Source organism: Lactuca sativa, chromosome 8 (assembly GCF_002870075.4).
Source record: "Lactuca sativa cultivar Salinas chromosome 8, Lsat_Salinas_v11, whole genome shotgun sequence".
NCBI classification, from domain to species: Eukaryota; Viridiplantae; Streptophyta; class Magnoliopsida; order Asterales; family Asteraceae; genus Lactuca; species Lactuca sativa.
Genome location: NC_056630.2, coordinates 101,914,365 through 101,930,707, shown reverse-complemented (window position 1 = coordinate 101,930,707; position 16,343 = coordinate 101,914,365). Strand labels below are relative to the sequence as shown.

General features: G+C 40.1%; 1 pseudogene; it reads right to left on the bottom strand.

The window, feature by feature from the left end:
• LOC111894791 (uncharacterized) overlaps positions 1-3,422 on the bottom strand; it is a 6,660-nt pseudogene extending 3,238 nt beyond the window's left edge.
• Positions 3,423-16,343: the final 12,921 nt, after the last annotated feature.

Below are 16,343 nucleotides of genomic sequence, written 5' to 3'. Positions count from 1 at the left end.
TAAACAAAAATATTAAAGTGAAGAATTTTCACTTCCTAAATTTATTTTAGTTGGTCCACAATCATTTGTTTGATTTGCATACTACCATTTTTTTTTTGATACTTCTAGTTTTCTATAGACCTATACAAATTGAAAAGAAAGAAACTATAAACTTTTTACCTCATAAATAAAGGAACAAATATTTGGTATGTCCCTACAAATAATCAAAACTTAAAAAGCTTGCCACTTTGGCCTAAAGAAATAAAATGTAGAAAATGTGTTTTGCATAAAACACAATATCTCTCTCTCTAGTCGACACTAAATACGACATCTTGATTCAACTCCTTACTCTCTTCCTTCTATACCTATTTGAAAGTCACAATTAGTAGACTTGTTCACCTAAACTCGAGAAACATGAATTCTGTAGGTCAAAAAAGAAAAATGCGTTTTGGAGTTTCTTTTCGTAACTTTTACGTTTTTGATGATTCTTTTTTAAAAATGTTTAGAGTAAAGTACACAAATGGTCTTATAGTTTGGTCTATTTTATAAGTTTGATTCGACCTTTGAGGCTTTGACAAGTTTATAAGGTCCGTTTATTCTTACGGTTTGAAGAAATTACACATATAGTCCCTAGTCCTATTTAAAAATAAAAGATAAAAAAATTACTTTCTCCAAAAAAAAATATTCTCTTTTTTCTTTTATACATCATCTATATTAATTAATAATATAAAATAGAAAATATCAACTTTTACCTCACCCACACCCGTATTGATTGTCTTATAAGACCATACGTTATACTCATCACTAATCATTAGGTCACCCGTTCCCTCATTACCCACTATATTGGTGGGTGTCACATCATCATTACACTCTTTCTACCACTAACAATAAGGTACCTACCACTAAACACATCGTTCAACCTTATTTTTTTAATTAAATTTAATTAAAAAACACAATAAAACATATTTTTTTAATTAGTTTTTTATTCAATGAAACAACGATTACATTAATTGAAAACACACAACATAAAATAATAAAAAAAACATAAAAATACAACTACAAACAACTTAAACTAGTTCAATCTTATTTTTAATGACTAAATTTTGGACACTCCCTCAATTTTCGTCAAGCTTTAACGTGTTTAAACAGTGTGTGTTTCATGTCTTCATATTGGTGCATGACTTGATAGGGTCATATACTTTTTGAAATTTACACATTTAATCCTTATTCTTTTTTTGTAAAATAAACTCTTATACTTTATTAATATGTACACATTAGGTCCTTTTCAACGGATTCTATAGGTTTTGCTGACGTGGAAGGGTTTATTTTACAAAAAAAAAAGAATAAGGACTAAATGTGTACATTTCAAAAAGTATCTTACCCTATCAAGTCATTTTCCCTTTTTTTATTTTGTTGAAATGAAATACCCAGGTGGCATCCACATATCCACAACGAGATTTTTCCAACTTTTATTCATCATGAAAATGAAGGAAAACTCCGATCCCCAGCGACTCCTTTGTGTGTTCCTACACATCACTGGTAGCAAGGAGGAATGATGGCAAAAACAACAAGGTCGAAAGGGGAGGCAGGATGAAGTAGAGACGTAGTTGGCGGCAAGGAGCTGCTCTGGTAGCCCCCTCGTCGATTCTTTCTTCTTTTTCTGGCAACATATCTCAAAGATGGAGGCAAAGAGAGACAGATCGGAGAAACACAACAGGTAAAGGGTGTTTGGCTGTTGTTGTTCGACCGGAAGGAAGAGAGACGAGAAAGAGAAGGGTCGCCACCCTTTTCTTGTTGCTAGAGGATCACCCACCTCCAGTGAATAAGCTAATTAATTGCTATTTAGTGCCACTTATGCTTCCACATCAACAAAACCTGTAGAATCTGGTAAAAATGACCTAATGTATACATATTAATAAAGTATAAGGGTTTATTTTACAAAAATAATAATAATAAGGACTAAATGTGTACAATTCAAAAAGTATCTTACCCTATCAAGTCATTTTCCCTAAAAGAAAATTCGTATATGACCGGTATACCGGGTATAACCGGTCACAAGGATTGCATTGTTACAAAAAATAAAGTATAAGGGTTTATTTTACAAAAAACAAGAATAAGGACTAAATGTGTACATTTCAAAAAGTATCTTACCCTATCAAATCATTTTCCTTTTTTTTCCGCAACTTTTACGTTTTTGATGATTCTTTTTTAAAAAATGTTTAGAGTAAAGTACATAAATGGTCTTATAGTTTGGTCTATTTTATAAGTTTGATTCGACCTTTGACAAGTTTATAAGGTCCATTTATTCTTTCGGTATGAAGAAATTACACACATAGTCCCTATTCCTATTTAAAAATAAAAGATAAAAAAATTACTTTCTCCAAAAACAATATTCTCTTTTTTTTTTATACATCATCTATATTAATTAATAATATAAAATAGAAAATATCAACTTTTACCTCACCCACACCCGTATTGATTGTCTTATAAGACCATACGTTATATTCATCACTAACCATTAGGTCACCCGTTCCCTCACTATCCACTATATTGATGGGTGTCACATCATCATCACACTCTCTCAACCACTAACAATGAGGTAACTACCACTAAACACGTCGTTCAACCTCATTTTTTTAATTAAATTTAATTCAAAAATACAATAAAACATATTTTTTAATTAGTTTTTTTATTCAATGAAACAACGATTACATTGATTGAAAACACACAACATAAAATAATTTTAAAAAACATAAAAATACATCCACAAACAACTTAAACTAGTTTTAAATCTTATTTTTAATGACTAAATTTTGGACACTCCCTCAATTTTCGTCAAGCTTTAACATGTTTAAACAGTGTGTGTTTCATGTCTTCATATTGGTGCATGGTCACAACAAACAGGTCGCCTTCGTCTACGTTGTTTATAACAAAGTTATAAATCTCAATGAATTCAAGTCATTTAACCCTCATATCGCGAAACTTCGAACATATTTCATCAAGACTACGACTTCGGCAACCCATTAAATCATGGAAAATGTTTCCAACTTTTACCCAAAGATTAGGAGGCATTATAACATTTGGGTATTTTGAAGTCGCTACTCATGTTAGTGTTAAGTTCTCTTCTTCTTTTTCTGACCAATTCATCATTTTAGGAGCCATTGGTTTAAAATTTATCAAGCAAAACAAGTGTGTGATTGTGAGAAGAAGATAAAAGAATTGTGTGAGTAAAATGAGATAATAAGTGTGGTATATATAGAAGATGTTTAATGGTCGTCCGCTTTCATTTTCAAGATTTACATATCGGTTTTTGTTTGAAGTGTTACTTGTGTCTCTTGAAATGACATTTGCGCTTCAATCAGTTTTTCCCTTCGATTCATTATCTCGGCCTTGTTTTCTTGAACTTGCACATATCGGTCAAATTTGTCTCCAAAATGATCCATAATGCTAGTTCCTAAAGACGTCGAAGCCCTTTTTTTTGCTTTATTTCTTCCAACAGGCCGACGAAGAGGTTGCTTGTTTTCAAGATCGAGTGGAACATCATTGATGTCGTTGTGTGTTCGCTCGTACGATTGTTGGGAAGTTGTATTCAGGTTTCTTGAACGCTTTGAACCGAAAGAGGTTTGTGAAGTTCCTTCCGTTTGTTGTATCCATTTTGGAGCTTCTTTCAATTTTAGCCACGCTTTCACATACGGAAAAGCTTTGTGGGTTGGCTTTGTTTTTTCAAATTTTTCCAAGGCCGTCTTGAAGACATTGAAATCATTTGACCCACTTTTGCATATGTTTTGAAGATTGTAGATTTCTCCAAATTCGGTGCATTTTAGTCGAATATCGTGCCACTTGAAGCTAATTGGATCGAGATTTCGACTTTCACTTCCCGTTAACTCATAGAACACACTTCAAGTTTTCTCCCAAAAACAATTGAAGGTTTAATTATCTTTTTCAATTGGGTCGTGGGAAGCCAAAACCCACGCCTCCGCTAGCTTTTCATCTTCCTCTTTTGTTCATACCACCCTTTCTTGGGTAGTAGTGGGTCGCACCGGTTTTTGTAACATCCGAAATCTTGAAGAAAAATTGTTGAGAATAACCTTATTTCTAGGTCAAGTCGACGAGTTGGAGGTACCAACTCAACGTGTTTAAGATGGAAGAATCACGGGAATTATATGAACTAACTTGACGAGTTGAGGAGACTCAACTCGGCGAGTTGGCAGTTGGGAAGGAAACTCTAATTTTTAGGGTCTTGCACCCTAATTAAAGGCCTTAAGTCCTTTCTTTGGCCACCTTATCAGCCTCGATTGTTATGAAAAGGCTAAAACGAGTTGTAGCCTCCATTGTCAAGTTTTTGAGCCTTGGAAGGAAGTTTGGTGTCCATTTTGTTCATTGTGGAGTTAGAAGATCTTGAAGTTCCTAGCTCGGAGAAGGAAGTCTTGGATCCAAAATCCCTCCAGTTCTTGCAGTCAATTTAAGGTATCAAGTTCATACCTTGATTTGTAGATGATTAGATCTCCTCATTTTGGGTTTTGTTGTGTTTTGGCCTCTTTTTGGGGATGATGATGAAGTAACGTCATTTAAGGGGTTATTCTTTCAGATCTTAGTTGGTTTTGGTACCCTTGAGCTTAAAGGTGCAGACTTTATGAGGATTTTGGTGTCAGGCATGCATTAAGTTGATTTTAAGCTTAAGAGCTTCATTTAGACATGCATGAACGTAAAGTTGGCAACTTTACGTGGTTTTCCAGCTCAAGGAAGTCAGATTTATGTTTTGGGATCATGTCCTTATGGATTAAGTGCTAAATGTATTAAAATGTGGGTTTCTAGCAAACTCAGCGAGTTTATGGATAAACTCAGCGAGTTGGCTCGATTTTTCCCCGACTTTGCAGATTGATATAGGAACTCGGCGAGTTGATGGACAACTCGACGAGTTGGGCCAACTCAGACCATTGACTTTGACTTTCGATTTATGTCTTTGACCAAGTTTGTGTAACGCCAGCAGATTCGGAATAGTCAATTTAATGACAATAAGCATCAAAGACTACTTTTTGATAGAAGGTTATTTATAATGAATAATCTTAACTAAGTTGTAGCATATTTCACAAGGGTTCCGTACATATAAAGAACACTGAAATCCAAGTTGTAACGAAGAAGTTATGGTCTGCCAAAGTTTAGCGACAAAACCGGCACGACACTGTATGACGTAAAAAGTGAGTTTATGATAGAATGCTTTTTAGCCTTAGCGATCTAAACGAAAGTCGTAGCATATGTTAAACCAAGAGTGTGCATAAAAAGAACACCCAAATCAGACTTCGTATGAAGGAGTTATGATTTTACTAAGTTTCGGCTTAGCAATATGCAGCCCAGAGTTCGAATAGTAGATCGACCCATTTTTAGTCGACACAACCTAAACGAGAATCGAATGTCTCATTAATAGTAGCGCAATCGTAAAAAGACAGATGAAAACGGATGTCGGATGAAGAAGTGATGAGTTTTTAACAGACTTTTCCTGTCCCAACCTGTTGAAATATAACTTTAGAAATAGAATCAAAATTGGCCAACGAAGTCTAAATGAAAGTTGTAGATTATAGTCCCACCTACACCTGGATATAAAAAACTTCAAAACCGGAGCTCATATTCAAAAGTTATGAATTTTAGAAGTCAAGGGTGTAAATTGCGAGTTGGGTGCGAGGGGTACGCCTAACATACCTTCGAATGCCTCACGTAGACCGAAGCGCACGCCCAACGTTCTTCTGCCTTCTATGGTCCGGATCCAGCCACATAACACCAATGAAGATTCGACACGTGCCCACTTACGCCTCGCGTACGCCCAGCGTACCTGCGAGGCTCGACCAATAAAAGGAGAGCGAGGGTTGCTTTCATTCTCACACCTTTCATCACCTATTTCTCTCTCTAAACCCCCCCCCCCCAAACACCCCCAAAGCCTAGGGAACCTCCCTAGCACTAGACAAAAGCCATGGAGCGCCCGACGACTCCAAAAAAAGAGCTTTTCGGCTTAGAAGCTCTGCCCACGCAGAGCCCGGTTTTTAATAAAACTTAATGTAAGCGAGATACGCCTATCCTACTTTAAATATAACTTATATTTAAATATAATATTGTCATTATGAACCTATAAATAAGATTTACCAGTGATTCAAAGTCGTTATACTGATTTAACTACTTACGAGAGAGGTGTCTAGAATGGTCATGTTGGGTTTGGTTGTTGGATTTTAGAAAAGCTATATGCCGAAATGGTCCAGCCTGGCTGATCCTTACTTGATAGATCATGAAGTAGAGTCTGATTTAATGATGAATCTAGACTGATATTTTGTCCCAATGAATAATAGACTAAAATCTAGTGGTAATAATACTAGGTTTCTTCAAAGGAAATTATTTTATGAAGCGAAGTGCTATATGGATTCAGAATCACCACCTTATCAAGTGAGTGCATAGTTACTTTTATCTTACACATCGATATGAAGTATTTTATATAAATTGCGTGTTATGTGTGCATATTATCTGTTTACTTGATATCTATGCTAGATGAACGATCTTATACATGTTTTAAATGATTTAAATTGTATATGCATTTTATATCTACAAAATATGTTGGATAAAACATGGGTAGATGAATGATAAGGGATGAAAGTTGATATAGAGGAACATTGGTAGTTATGGACATAGTGCCCTATAGGTGAACATTGGAAGCAATGGACTTAGTACCCTATAGATAGCATTGGCAGTTGTGCCACAACCTGTAGATGTTTTGACCTACGATGTAGTTTAAACATCCTAGCAGCTGTGCTCAAAGGGTAGTATCGGCAGTTGCGCCTAATAGAGAACATCATAACCCTGACAGTTGCGCCCAAAGGACAATATTGGCAGCTGCGCCTAACAGAGAATTTCATAATTCTGAAAGCTGCACCTAAATGATAATATTGGCAGTTGTGCTTAATAGATAACATTGACAGTTGTGTCATTAGGAAAATGATGGACTTCATGCCTATTCCTTAGAATAATCCTTAGGAATAAATGAGTGAATGATAAATGATTCTTAGGATAGATCCTTAAGAAATAAAGAAGATAATGGGGATGGATAAGTGGGTTGATTGTTTAATGATTAAACATAATTATATTATTGTGGGTTGAAAACCCAATGTACTCACCAGATTTCCCAACCTGCCCACTCAAGTTTATTTATATCATAGGTGTCGATACGAAACTACTTTACACTAAGAGATTAAGAAGATGTAGATCACTAGTGTAAATGAATGTAAGGTATGTTTATGATTATGTTTTTATATTGACAATGACATCCCAAAACTTTTAAAGGAATGAAATACATTTCTTCGGAATTGCTTTGAAAACACATTTATCATGTTTTTCTGGGAACAAATTCCGCAACATTTTCATAAAAAAGGGTACTCTGATTTTTAAATAAAGCATAAACAAATCGGTCTTTTCTAGCTGTGAAAATAGGGATGTCACAATTTGTACCAAGGGGATACTTGAAGTAATTTGAATTGTAATAAGGGAAAGTTATGGGCTTAGGATAAGACCCATATGGGGTTGGGCCCAATTTGGAAAATTGGGCCATTAGTGGGCCTTTATGGATCTTTTGGTTTTGGGCCTCAGTTGTGGTTCATGTTGGATCAGGGGTTAAATGGTCATTTTACCCCAAGTAAGGATTATGGGTTATAGCATGGAACCCAATTGCTAGTTGGGTGTGTGTTGGTATTGATAGCTCGGGAAGCCAGCATGGCAGTAGCTAGGGATTTCTTTCGGGGAGCTTCTGCATTCAAAGTGAGTTTTCCTCACCGTACATATGGATCGAAGACACCAATGTCGACCCTTTAGATTGTTATCCTAGTTTATCATTTGATTGAGTATTGTGGTGATTTGTTAGATCTGTATCCTTCTAGATAGCATGATGCTATTCTTAGTGATTTGTTAGATCTGCTTGTTATGTGTTCTAGCTATATGGTTTCCAGTAGCATGTGTTGACGTAGTGTGGTTGGGTTTAGATTGTACTGCTTTGTGTTGCCAGTCAACAAACCCGATAATGTTTATATCAGTACATTATATGTATGCTTATCTGTTATATATATGTCGACATGGTTTGTGTGTGTGGTTGGGTTGAGGCAGACCTGCTTTGTGTTGAAGGCCAACAGACCCAATGTATCCTGGATAGACTGAAGGCTTGTGAGGCGGACTAGTTAGGCCGAAGGCTCGGAAAACAGTCCAGACAGGCTGAAGTCCCGGTAAGGCAGTCCGGACATGCTGAAGGCTCTGTATGCATGTTGTTATTTGTATATGCTATCTGTTTGGGTGTTGGTACTTTGGGGGGACTCACTAAGCTTCATGCTTATAGTTTGGTTTATGGTTTCAGGTACTTCAGTGGATCGTGTCAAGGTGAAGGCGTTACCGTACACATCCTCGTGTTTTGGACTTATGATTTCTGGGAAACTCTGATAATGTGAATGTTTTGAAAACTATGTTGAAAGCGACTCTGATTTTTAAATAATGTTTTGGGAACAATGGTTTTTGTAAACACTTCTTTAGAAAAAGGTTTGTTTTGAAAAGTTTAAATTTTATGAAATTTTTATGGATGTGATAAGTTGGTATCAGAGCCTTGGTTTGAGTGAATTTGATGAACACTCGTGTGAATCCAGTCTCAAACTAAGGAAGAAAGGTTTTTTTTTAAAAAAAAAATCAAATGGTTTTCAAATAATCAAGGAAGATGCGATGTTTACGATTAGTCGAAGCCAGTAATTTGACCCCAAATCACCACACAATTATTTGAGATTATGTTATGCTATGTTAGAACAACATGCTAGTGATAGGCTAGGGATCTTTAGGAATTTCATGATAGAGTCGTCTGATTATGTGATGCCTTAGTTCCTATAGAGTTCCCTTGTTTGGCTGCTGTGTGGCTCGTTCGCGTGTGATCTGACTATTAAGTAGATACGCTAAGTCACATTTTATATGGTTTAAAGAATCTTAGGCTGAGGGGTTTGGTCCTGTTGCGCAACTCTTGTCTAAGTCCAACCATTGCGGGATTGAATCGTTTAGTCTAAGATTGTTTAAATTGTGGGGCATGTGGTTGTATTTGATGGGTTTGAGCCAAAAGAACATCTTATGTGCTTATGCAAACCCTAATGCTTGGATCTAGGTTTCTCTATTGTACATGCAATTCATTCAAGACTTACAAACCCTAGATCTAGTGTATATAATTCGAAATTGACATCACAAAACATATCTAGATGATTACCTCTTCTTCAAAGCTTGAATCATCTTGTCCTTGGAGCTTAGAGTCGCAATGTCACTCCTCTAATGGCTTACAAACACCACAAGCAAGAGGATGATCTTGGAGAGAGGTTGGAAGCTCTCGGCTCTGGTACTCTTAGAAGTAGGGTTATCCGATTTTTGAAGCCTTGGGGGTCTATTTATACTTGTGCTAATAGGGTTTCAGTCAAAACCCTAATTGGAAAGCTTAGTCCTTAAGCAGTACAAAGAACCTTCCAGAACAAAGGCCTTGGACGAAATTAGATGGGCTCCCACTCTAATTTTCGTCCACCCCTTAAATCCAAAAGGATTCTCAGCCCAAATCAACTATCACACAATTGATAGTTCCAGTCCCCTTTATTTAATTAATCTCTTTTAGCCATAAAATTAATTCTCAATTAATTATTGTCTAATATTAATTAAACTATATGATTTCTCTTTTAATATATTATTCATATAACATATTAATAAATCATAATAACCTCTTTATTCATAAATCATCCTATCATGTTGCTTTGGTGAAGGCAACCCAAAAGGACCACGCACAACCGGGTCAAATACTTACCAAATATAGTTACGAGCTTAGACACTAATCCAACAGTATTCATGCGATAGTCGCCTGGCACTAACGGAGAGTCACGTGGAAATTAGTGGTATGGTGAGTAGTATGGGGTCAGCCGTCTAGTTGTGTTATTGGATGAGGAGGCGGTGGTTTCCTTAGAAGGAGCTCAATTCGTATCGGGCCAGCGCGAGGAATGATCATCCACTCTTGATAGAGTGGGAGCAGGACGAAGGTGCACTGTGGTGTTGGGAGTTTGAGATCGAGGATTTAGTAGGAGGATTCGTCATATTTTATTGCATGTTAGTTCCAGTCGGCTCCTATGCACGAATGTTGCTTGCTTTGTGCTTTGTGGAACTCATGAGTGATGTGACTTAGCTATTAAGTGAACATGTCAAGTCATATGTGAGAAAGGTTGGATAATCTCAGAGTGGCGGATTTAACCCTGCTACACAACTCTTGTCGGATTCCAATCGTTGTAGGGTTGAGTCTGTTACTCCAAGGATTATCTGAGCTTTGTTGCATTTGATTGTATTCATGGAATAACTAATTGACATTGTGAGGAGTTCTTCAGTAGTTGATGGCAGAGAAGTGTGGAACCCTAGGATAGCCTAGGAAGTATTTTAGTGCATTTGTTTCGATTTCAGGAGTATTTTGTGACTAGGTCTTAGGGGACCCAAGATGATTCTTGAGGAAAGGATGGATATGTGTGGAAGATAGTATTGGGCCCGTACTACTGGAAGCACAGGATCCATACTCGATTCAAGGAAGATCTCACGGATTCTAAGGACTGGTCAAAGAAGATAGCATGGTTGGATACCATGGTTCGAGGCAGTGGTTTCGTATTTGTTGATCTTTTGGCTTGGGCTGCTCAGGCGAGGATGGGTTTTGTATTTGTTCAGACCCTTGTGGTAATATTGATGTGGGTTGAGTGGTTTAAACCCAGATGAGTATGTTGTTTGGAAGTCTCGAGGGTTCTGTTAAAGGTTGTGCCTCGTGCCTTGAGACACGGGGAGGATGTGGTTGATATGATCGGCTTGGAGATTGCATCTGGGATTTAAGTGGCATATTGTTGGATTAGATTGTAGTTATTTGTGGCAAGTATCTTTCCCTTCAGATTTCCGAGTTCGAAGGAGTGGGCAGGCTCGTGACCTTCCAAGTTAGGTTGGATTCTCAGCTTGAGGTCAATTGATCGTGGTGGTTGGCGACAGTATGTCAGCGCCGGTGTGCACCAGTGGTTTGATGTGGCATGAGTACCTTAGTGATGCGATCAAGGGTCGTATTATTAGGAGATAGGAAAGTAGGTTTCGTATTTTCGTGTGGGTTTCAAGCAAGTGGTGTATGTTTAGATTGTAAATTGGTAGTTTCCTATGCTCTGTAAGTGGTTATCATTGAAAATTCAGTGGTTCCAGCTAAAATTAAGGTTTCTCTTGGGGTTCGTTCGGTCCGTATCTGGAGGACTATTATGCGTATGTTATTCAATCCATGGTCAAGTATGGTTGTACCTGTTTGGACCAGTTGGCTTATGTTTTGGTTTTACCACCAGTGGGTGGTGGCTCGAGTTCTAAGCGGGGAAGAATTGAGATTCTCAAGTAGAGCGTCAGTCATTGAGGGTTTTTTCAGTTCGCTGTTCGGATTACTATTATCAGATTTGTTGGGAAGATGTTGATCAGTGAACCCTTTCCAAAAGCGGGTATGTTTAACCATCTTTCTTCTTGACAAAAAGGATCGGTGCTCCCCAAGGCGAGCTACTCGGTCGAATAAACCCCTTCCCCAACAGCTCCTGAAGCTGTGAGGATAACTCCTGCATCTCCGGCGGCGCGAGGAGATAAGGCGCCTTGGCGATAGGTGCTGCTCCCGGAATCAAGTCAATACGGAACTCCACTTGTCTTTCCGGAGGCACACCCGGCAGTTCCTCGGGAAAAACATCCGGGAACTCGCGCACTACCGGAACCTCGTCAACTGAACTTGGCCTCCCAGTGGCCACTCGTGCGTCCATCACATGGGCTATGAATCCACTGCAGCCCTGCTGCAAACTCTGCCTCGCCCTGGCAGCCGAACAGAACGCTGACCCACACCGGGTCCCCTCGCCATACACAGTAAGCACTCCCCCACTAGGGTCTCGCATAGTCACCAGCTGTCTCTCGCAGTCAATGACCGCTCCAAACTTACTCAACCGGTCCATGCCCACGATGACACAGACATCTCCCATAGCGATAGGAACTAGGTCTATAGGAAAATCGACACCAAAAATCTCGAGCACACATCCTCGAATCACGTCGGTGGCATATACCGCTTTCTCATCAGCTATGGAAACCCTCAGAGGTCGACTCATCACCTCTCGCTCAATACCAAGGTGCTGACTAAAAGCCAGAGATACAAAAGACTGACTCGCACCCAAGTCAAATAATACCAAGGCAGGTACAGAATTCACAAGAAAAGTACCTACGCATATCATAAAATAAGCACAACATCTTAGCATAAAAATAAATACACGAAAGAATACATACCAGCCACGACATCGGGCGCCGCGCGGACCTCCTCCGCAGTCAACTTAAAAGCTCTCCCACGAGCCCTCGGGGCCTCGGCCTTCACTGGTCGAGTCTCAGTAGCCCTAGCAGCAGGTGCATATCCATAGAGAAGCTGAGGACACTCAGCCTTCCGATGGTCGGTCTGGTTGCAATGGAAGCAAACCATAAATCCCTTGGGGCAATCCCTAGCGATGTGCCCCTCCTTGCCACATTTGTAGCACGCACCTGATCGACAGACCCCCTCATGACCCTTGCCGCACTTCCCGCAAGTGCGGCTCTTCTGACCTCTTGTCCTCGAATCGTCGGACTTCGTCCGCTTGGCTGCCGGCTGGGACTGAGCCGGCCGCCGATCCACCCGCTGAGACTCGATCTCCTCCCTGGCTTGGGTCTCCAACTCGATCTCCCTCTTCCGGGCATTTGCCTGGAGCTCAGCAAATGTCCGGTATGTCGATTTCGATACGAATTCCCGAATGTCCCTCCTCAGTATACCCAAATATCGACTCATTCGTGCCTGCTCAGAAGACACCTGCTCAGGGCAGAACACCGCCCTCTCATGAAACTTCCGGGTGACCATAAAAACTAAATCATTACCCTGCTTGAGGGTCAAGAACTCCTGAACCAATCGTTCCCTCTCCACCGGGGGAACATACTCATCTCGGAACATGGTGGTGAATTTCTCCCAAGTCACCGCTGAAATCTCCTCAAGAGTGAAGTTCGCCGTCACGAACTTCCACCAATCCTTTGCTCCCAGGCGGAGCTGGTTCAAAGCGAACTGCACCCTCGGATGCTCCGGACATGAACACGTGTAGAAGCATCCCTCAATGTCAGCAATCCATCGCATCGCAGCGATCGGGTCCTGCGTCCCATCAAACTCGGGTGGCTTCGTGTTGCTGAACTCCAAGAACAACAACGAGTCACCTCCCTGAGGTCTGGCAGCAGCCACAGCTGCTATAGCAGCAGCGGCCGCAGCCTCAGTCACCGTGACGTACCGCTCATCAAATATCTCCAACAGCGTGGTCTAGATAGACCCAAACATCTCCGGAATCTCGGCCCGGATTGCTGCAACCATCTCATCGTGGATCATCTGACGAATCTCCTCATCACTCACACCGCTCGTCTCAGGTCTGTGGCGTGTCCCAACCATGATGCCTCTGAAATACAACATAAAAATATCAGAGACCCAATCGAGCATACTCGCACTCGATAACGCAACCCTACTCGACCTCCGATACCCAAAGGATTCTTACTTGGACTGCCCACTGATCCGGTGTCTTCAGTAGTACGGGCCTTATACTACTGACTACACCGCATCAACGTTCACCCCAAGTCCTCCTCCTTGGACCCGGGATCACGAGTACTCTATTCTTGCTATACACTGATTACCTACTCGCTCTCAAAGCATCTCATAGCAGCAGATTTCCCCTAGACTAAGGCATCACAAATCAGGCCACTCTAGTCCTAATATGAATACCTAGTCTACTCTAGCATGCATAACATATCGCAACATATCTTATAACACATATTGTAAGGGTATTTTGGGGATTTTACCGTTCGGGCGCTGGCTGACCGTACACACTGCTTCTCCTTTGGTTATTACAAAATCTCTTATAGAATTTTTATGCCTTTATTAATTGAAAAGAATTTCCTCAAATCCTCGGTTTGAGTTCAGTTACGCCCGAAGGTGCATCCGAATCCCTCAAACCAAGGCTCTGATACCAACTTGTAACAACGTAAATTTTCAAAACAAAATTTTCATTTCTTAAAAACATGTTTTCATCTAGAACAAGCCATAAAGATCCAATGTATCATATCATAATACAAATCATATAATCCCAAGATCATAAATCCTCCATCAGTGTGTACAGATCACGCCGGCGCCTTCCCACGGTCTTCGCTAGTACCTGAAACACATAACACAACAACTGTAAGCATAAATGCTTAGTGAGTTCCCCAAAATACTACTTACGCACATACGCCTTTCCAGGCCCTGACCCTCCGGTCCATGTGTCTCAGGGGACTTCCGTCCCGACTCGGTAAACCTTCCGGTCCTACCTTACGGTCCTCATCACAATGCCTTCCGGCCCATAACATATATGCCTTCCGACCCATAACATAATGCCTTCCGGCCCATATCAAGCATAGCAAACATAGCACATATAAACGATTAACTTATCATCTACGATGCATACAACTCATAACATATCTGACCTTCCGGTCACACAATAAAACCCTTTCGGGTACAGTATAGTGAGAAAACTCACCTCGTGGATAGTCTAGAATCTCACATGCTCGCTATCTCCGAATCCCAAACGAAGACTTAACCTCGCCTAATCATATGGAATATCATTTTAATTAATATAGACTTCCACCACTAGACTTTCCCCCTTATTAACATTCCTCAGAGGGGTAAAAGACCATTTTACCCTCCCTTGACTCAAAGTCTACAAGTTGACCAAAACCCTAAAAGTCAACAAAAGTCAACATCTTCAATACGCGGGGCGTACATCGCCAACTCAATAATCGGGGTCTCCACCCAGTATGCTGCGCGTACTGGGAGTTACGCCCAGCGTAATAGTCAGATCTAGACACACTTCATTTCTGGTCTTAATCGGTTAATCCACTACTTCAACTTCTAGATCCGGCCTTATTTAAGCATCCTTACTCATAAAGTCGGAACCTTTAAGCCTTGGCATGGCTGTAAAGGCTCTTACACTCCTTAACACCTTTCCATTTCAACTCAAGGATCTAGATCTCATGCATGGCTAATCATTCACGTCCAAGATTACATTTTTATGGATCTACAACTCAAATGGACCAGAAATATGATGGATCTAAGCTAATGGAGACCACTTCCTCATAAAGTCTCCACCTTTGGGACCAAAACCCTAGAAAATGGTCCATAAAGCATACCACAATATCTACAAGTCAAGATCCGAACTTTTTACCTTAGAAAGAAGCTCCAACCTTTGCTAAGCCTGGATCTACACTTGAACACCAGCTCCTAGCCTCCACAATGGACTCTTCTTCTCCTTTGCTACCTTGAAATGACACCACCAAGCTTAGAACACTCACAAAAGCGCTAGGAACGAAGGAACACTCTCTTAGGGTTTCTTTCTGAGGGATGGTGGCTGAGGAGCCAAGCCATATCATTCCTTTTATAGCCAACAACTCAAATTAGGGTTTTGGGTCTGGAGCGATTACGCCCAGCGTACCCGACGATGACGTGTTTAAATGAGGCGCGTGAGTACGCGCAGTGTACTCCTTGTACGCCCAGCGTACTCGCCCAACACAAAAGCCCAAAATGACAAATAAATAAAGATGAAGGGCTAATCGGTTGTACCTGAATTTCGGATGTTACATTAAGTGGGGAAGAGTTGTAACATCCGAAATCTTGAAGAGAAATTGTTAAAAATAACCTTATTTCTAGGTCAACTCGATGATTTGGAGGGACTAACTCGACGTTTTTAAGATGGAAGAATCGCGGGAGTTAAATGAACCAACTTGACGAGTTGAGGAGCCTTAACTCGGCGAGTTGGCAGCTGGGAAGGAAACACTAATTTTTAGCGTCTTGCACCTTATTAATGGACTTAAACCCTTTTATGGCCTCCTTATCAGCCTCCATTGTTATCAAAACCCTAAAACGAGTTGTAGCCTTAATTGTCAAGTTTTTTAGCCTTGGAAGGAAGTTTAGTGTCCATTTTGTGCATTGTGGAGTTAGAAGATCTTGAAGTTCCTAGCTTGGAGAAGGAAGTCTTGGATCCAGAATCCCTCCATTTCTTGCAGTCACTTTAAGGCATCAAGTTCATACCTTGATTTGTAGATGATTAGATCTCCTCATTTTGGGTTTTGTTGTGTTTTGGACTCTTTTTGGGGATGATGATGGAGTAAAGTCATTTAAGGGGTTGTTCTTTCAGATGTGAGATAGTTTTGGTACCCTTGAGCTTAAAGGTGCAAACTTTATGTGGATTTTGGTGTCATGCATGCATTAAGTAAATTATTAA